General features: G+C 45.7%; 1 protein-coding gene across 2 annotated transcripts in view; it reads right to left on the reverse strand.

Annotated features, from left to right (window-relative positions):
* Positions 1–6,089, reverse strand: part of WASF2 (WASP family member 2) — a 41,769-nt gene extending 35,680 nt beyond the window's left edge. The window contains exon 1 of one of the 2 annotated variants that reach the window (XM_081015768.1): positions 5,974–6,089. The gene's annotated coding sequence lies outside the window, so the exon portion shown is untranslated. Of the gene's footprint in view, positions 1–5,004; positions 5,130–5,973 lie in introns of those variants that run through there. The other variant, XM_081015769.1, reaches the window with a different exon arrangement.
* Between the last annotated feature and the right edge of the window lie 370 nt (positions 6,090–6,459).

Consider the following 6,459-nt stretch of genomic DNA (forward strand, 5'->3'; position numbering starts at 1 on the left):
AGAAAAAGATACCGCTCCGACGGGAAGGTAAACGGCATTTCTGTGCGCTGCTCTGGTTTTGCCAGAAGCGGCTTAGTCATGCTGGCCACATGACCTGGGAAAACGCTCTGCAGACAAACGTCGGCTCCCTCGGCCACTAAAGCAAGATGAGCACTGCAATCCCAGAGTTTTCTGCAACTGGACTTAACTGCCAGGGGTCCTTTACCTTTACCCTTAAGAGCCATAGTCAGTCCCCTCTTAAACCGCGCTTGCAGCTTCTTTTCATGTTGCAGCATGATTTCCTGAAGAGGTACAAGTATTTATTCCAAGGATAGGCACTTCAGTTTTCTTAATGTTAGTTGGCTCACTTCATTTATCTACTTGCACTTTGACATGCTTTTGAACTGCTAGGTTGGCAGGAGCTGGGACCGAGCAATGGGTACTCGCCCCATCACGGGGATTCGAACCACCAACCTTCCGATCAGCAAGTCCTAGACTCAGTGGTTTAGACCACAGTGCCACTCGCATCCTCTTAGGAAGGCTTATTTCAAAGGTATTTAATTTTAAACTAAATCTAAAAGGCTGTGCTAAAAGGCAAATTGGAATTTCTCATTACAGAACAATAAAGACACCCAACTCTAGATTTGAAAGCTTCTCCACTCCTTTACACTTAAGTAATCATGGCCACACCCAATAACCCAAGCAGTGTTCCTCCCTACTCCTTTCTACTGGGGATTCCAAGATAAACAATGCGAGTGACACCATAGTAGATTGAGATTAGTCAAGTGTGATGAATAAATCAGTTGTTCCACCTGTTTAAAAACACTTGTATGTCATCCTTTACTGAAAGTATTTCAGGGTAGTGTATAGCATATGCCTATCAGAATACAATGCAACATGACATTAACCTAAAAGTGGCATGACACTCTAATATATGTCCTCTCAGAAGTTAAGACTCACCGAGTTCAACAGAACTTACAGGTATGTGTGCATAAGACTGCAGCCTCAGTTTTGAAAAGTTGCACAAGAAGTATACCACGAATTCAAGCGATGCATCTACTTTGCACCAAGACCTTCTGGCAGACTAATAATTGCAGAAAGCAATCAGAACTTAAATATAACAAACACTTTATATATGGCTTGAAATAGAATTTCTAATAAAACTAGTATGAGACCATTTGGTCTGTAGATGACTCATTTCCACAGATATGCTATGCAGACACTGGCCAGCTGTTCCCCAGTTCTTTTCCTTCTTTAACAGGGAACCATGACAAATACTATTTTTCTGTTTGTGGAAGGTATGTTTGTGGGCAAATGGGATTTATTTTTGAATGGCTCAGTCATGTATTCCAAATGGGTAGCAACGCATAAACTTCTATTTTATTTATTAGCTTTGATTTGTGTGTGTGTGTTTAAACTGTACAGTGGAACCTCAGCTTGCGAACGTGATCAGTGCGGGAAGCACATTCGCAACCCGCAGCACCGCGTCTGCGCACATGCGGGTCGTGATTTGGCGCTTCTGCGCATGTGCAAAGCGTGATTTGGCAATTCTGCACATGCGCCGAAACCCGGAAGTAACCCGTTCCGGTACTTCCGGGTTCAGCATGGTGCGCAACCCGCAAACACATAACCTGAAGCGTCTGTAACCCAAGGTACCACTGTATTTTTGTTATTGCATTGTTGTGGTTTTATGTTGCACAGTCCTTGGGAAATTTATATTGAACGATTCTATAAAAGGCTCTCGTTAAATAAAATAACACAAATAGAAAAAAGGCAAAGGATATTAATGCTATGTAAACAAAGAATCTTGGGGTAACTTAAAAACAAGGACAGTTCTGGTGCAATGGTGCCAGTGATATTTACAGTAAAGTACTAGGGCAATTAAGGAGTTCAGACATTTCTAATATTAGTATTGATGGCAAAGGGAAGCAATCTTATGCTATGCACTGTTCTACTTACATACATAGGCAAACATTAGCTGAGCATTCAATATATCTCCATATTTTTATATAGAAAAGCACCCAAAATGCAGCTCCCTGTGAAGGGCAATTAATAAGTAGCAGACAATTGTTTCACAGCCAATACTGCACACCAGCGAAAACTGATACGCATTTTAAAAGGTTACTATGCAAGTAAATTCCAGAACAATTCCACCCATAATAGATTTTACAAGTAAGGGCAACTGGCTGCATGTGCCAACAAAAAGGGTGAGATTTTCACAAGCAAAGCAAGTTTCACGGAGACAAATTCCATCAACGTACATACAGAAAATGATACCACATAAACAAAAATGCTAATAAACTTTGTTGGTTTGTTCAGGAGCAAGCCGATCATAATATCCACCAGGCTTTCTTGAGAAATAAGGCCTGCTTTGTTTCTTAAAGAGATCTTCAGGTGGCCTTAAAGGAACAAATTCTTTCATCATATAAAGGAAACATTCCTGCATTCCAGAACTGGCACCCCTACTGCAGCATGCCATTGCCAGTGTAATGGCCAAAGCATGGAACTCGGATCAGGAGAAACAGGTTCAAATCCTCACTCAGTCACACTGCTCACTGTACAACCTTGGGCCTGTCACAAATTCCTCAGCCTATCCTACGTCAGAGGGTTGCTGTGTGAATGAAATGGAGGAAACTGTATGTGTACTGCTCTGACCTCCTCGGCGAAAGTTGAGGGCAACAAGAGAGACCGCAGGCACACAACTTCCTTCCCTTTCCAAAGTCTAAACTTGTAGGTGCAGATGCATAGAGTCTCATTACTTGCTACTGAGTACCACAATTGCCCCAATGCTGGTGGCAACGTTACAAAATCCAGTCTTATACCTGGACAACTCCAACCGAGTGCAGGTGCATTTTTCAGTGTATCCCTGGATTTCACAATCCAAGAGCCTCCCAAAGCAAACATTCCTCTATCTCTGCCCAGCCACTGCCTTTATAATAGAGCATAAATCTGAAATTAAAATAAGGAGCATGGATACCATTCTTATTACAGGATGATCACCTTTCTCAAACTATCAATGTCCATGTCACACTGACACTTTAAGGTTACAAATACATAGATCACTACCCCAAGACTTCCAGCCATGCCTACAGCATTTGTCATACACTTTATAGCTTTAAAACCCAGGACTTCCTAGGGCCCAATTTAGGCTCCTCCCCCACATAAACCACAAAGACTCCCTAATCTACCATGCTCCTACCAAGAGTCCTACAATTGAAATGACAAAATCCACAGCTGGACAATACCTTTATTGGGACTAACCAAAAGTATTGGTCTTAAAAAAAGGATTTGCCCAACTTTAGCTTTTGCATTTGGTCCCCCCCACACCAGCCTTACAGACCAACACAGCTATCTTTGCTTTTAATGACTAAGACAGTCTCCATCTCTTTGCAGACTTGCTTCATACTTTGTCTCCTGCACCAACACCCTCACATTCAATATGGTCAGAAGCCTGCCCCACCCGCATTCAAAGTCCTCTTTATTCCTCCTGGATTCCCTTTCCTGTTCTTATTGTCTTTACCTAGCTGTGCCACCTACAGTATATCTGTTGTCCTACCTTCCACCATCATAAACACAAAAACACCCTGCCCTTCTTCCAGTCCCAGAGTACCCACATCCTTCCTATCACACAACACATTTAACTGTAACACCTCACTCATAAACGGTTTTCCCCATCACTTGCAACTGATGAACCCCTAAGGAAGAAATGATAGGAAATCCAATCCCAAAACAAGCTTACCAGATAAGTGGAAAGAGATGGAGAAGGACATGCATTGCTTTAGGGCAAACCCAAGAACGTGCCATAAGCTAAAAGGGCTGTGTTGCGGAGCACACAAATGGGTACATTCATACCTATGCTCTCAAGAGAGCAATAATTTTCTGCAACTGCAGAATTTTCCCCTTTTATATTGTTTGCACTGCCAACTCAGTATGCCCCAAGTGCAGTTAAAAAGCAACTTTACATTTTAATATAACAGCATTTCCTATGCTAGGTGTGTAGGCATCCTTCAGCCCTGCAGATGTTGAATTGTAACTCCCATCATACCCAGGAAACATGGACAATGGCCAAGGATGATGGGGAGCAGTAGTTCAGCAACCTTTGGCAGGACAAAAGTTTCCTACATCTGCCCTGCATGGGTGGTAGTGTAATTATTATTATATTATTATTATTATTATTATTATCTTCTCTACCCCACCCATCTGGCTGGGTTTCCCCAGCCACTCTGGGCAGCTTTCAACAGAACATTAAAAACAGAATAAAACTTCAAACATTAAAAACTTCCCTAAACAGGGCTGCCTTCAGATGTCTTCTAAAAGTCGGATAGTTGTTTATTTCTTTGACATCTGATGGGAGGGCACTCCACAGGGCGGGTGCCACTACTGAGAAGGCCCTCTGCCTGGTTCCCTTGTAACCTCACTTCTTGCAGTGAGGGAACCTCCAGAAGGCCCTCGGAGCTGGACCTCAGTGTCCGGGCTGAAAGATGGGGGTAGAGACGCTCCTTCAGGTATACTGGGCCAAGGCCATTGATGTACATTACAGAAGCGAAATGCTTTACTATGTTACATTGGGCAGGTGACAATAAAGTCAGGCTGCAATCCAAAACACATTGATCAGGAAGGAGGCCCTACTGGCCACAACTATTATTGTTACATTGTGATTTATTTCATTTTTATCCCACTCTTCCTTCAAGAAGCTCAGGGTATGATTTCTCTCTCCGTTTTTACTTAGACAACATTCCTAGTATCAGGTAGGTTAAGGTAAGAGACAGCAACAGGAACAGGATTACTCGGTAAGCATCCGGACTGAATGAGGATTTGGACCTCAGTCGCAGTTTGACACTCTAATCCAGACTTTCTCAACCTTGGGTCCTCAGGTGTTGTTGGACTACAACTCCTATCATTCCTAGCTAGCAGGCCCAGTGGTCAGGAATGATGGGAGTTATAGTCCAACAACATCTGGAGACCCATGGTTGAGAAAGGCTGCTCTAACCACTACATCACATTGGTTCTTACACTGGAATTTACTTTTGCTTAAGGACATACAGGATTGCCCTCTCAAAAAACGATCTCTTGCTTCAGCAGCAAAGTACTCCGCTTGACACTATCTGTACCTCCAACTCCTCCACCTAGAAAGCAGTGCGAGACTGCATGGTAGAAAGAGCGCTTTGCTTCAGAATTTATCGAGAGAGCAAGCTATTGCAGTTTAGAAGTGTGCGTGCATGTGTGCATACCATCTTGTACGCTCCGTAGTACAAAAACCATCTTAGACCAACACAATCAAGACCAACGTTTCTCATTTTGGAAAGGAACCCTCTCACCCAACCCCACCGGTGGGTGATGCAGCCCTTATTAAAAGCAGAACCCAACTAAACTTTCGAACATTTCCTTATTTCCTCCTCCTTCTTAATCCTGTGATTCGGAACCCACTCCGGGAACCCCCTAACTCATCCTTCTTTCTTTTGGCCGAAGGGATGAATAAAAACCACTTCGATCAGCAGAAGTTACACCAGTGGCTCCTAGTGAAAGGGGAAACAACTTCTACAGAAAGATGGGTCTGCCTAGGAAGGGCGTTGACGAAGAAGGTAGAGGGGACGAGGCACACACCCAAGGGAGGAGGTAGCCATCCCAGCCCGCTTCCTGCACCAGGTGCTGAGGACCCTGCGGCCCTCTATGAAGTTGAACTACAACTCCCATCAGCCCCAGCAAGCGCAGCCGAGGCTAAGGGATGCTGGGAGTTGTAGACCGGCAGCACCTGGAGGGCCGCGGATCCCCCACCCACCTTTGCCCAACACCTTCCTGTTCAGAAAGCCCGAAGGCCCCGCCCGCGCCACGACCCTCCGCCGCTCCTCGGTCTCTCCCGTGTCAGCCTCTTCCCACACAGCGAAGGCAAAAAAACTGCCCCATCCCATAATAACCGCTCCTGCCCATGCCCTCCAGCGGACACCCGGAAAAGGGCAGCGCCTCGCCCTCCCGCCGCCACGGAGCGAGGCTTACCCGCCCACGGCCGCCTTCTCCGCGCCTCCCTCCGAACTCCTCAGCACCGAAGCGGCCTGTCCCGGCCGGCCGCCATTCCACAGCTTTTCCTCTCCCCCGCCCCGCCCCAGCCTGCGCTGACTGAAGGTGGCCCCGCCTGCTCCGCCGCCGGTCCGCGCCCCCATTGGCCGGCCGGTGTCTTCCCGCCCCAGCGCCATTGGCCGGACAGTGCTGTCAGTCACTTGATAACCTTCCGCGATTTGCGTACCCACCCAGATTTCTTCAATGACCACACCCAAACCGAGCCTCCTCTTTGATTTTTTTTATAAGGGAACAACGCGGGGCGTACCATAATGCCGAGGTGGGTAGGGGGAGCGTTAAAGTGGTAGGTCGGGGAGGTGAAGCACGTTTAGGAGCGAATGCCAATAGATTGAGAAGGGAAAGTTACAGCTTGTTATGGGTTGCTGTTTTGCTTTTAAATAGAAGTTATTTCTTTGTTGATAAATT

Source organism: Podarcis pityusensis, assembly GCF_964106645.2.
Source record: "Podarcis pityusensis genome assembly, chromosome: 8".
Classification (NCBI taxonomy): domain Eukaryota; kingdom Metazoa; phylum Chordata; class Lepidosauria; order Squamata; family Lacertidae; genus Podarcis; species Podarcis pityusensis.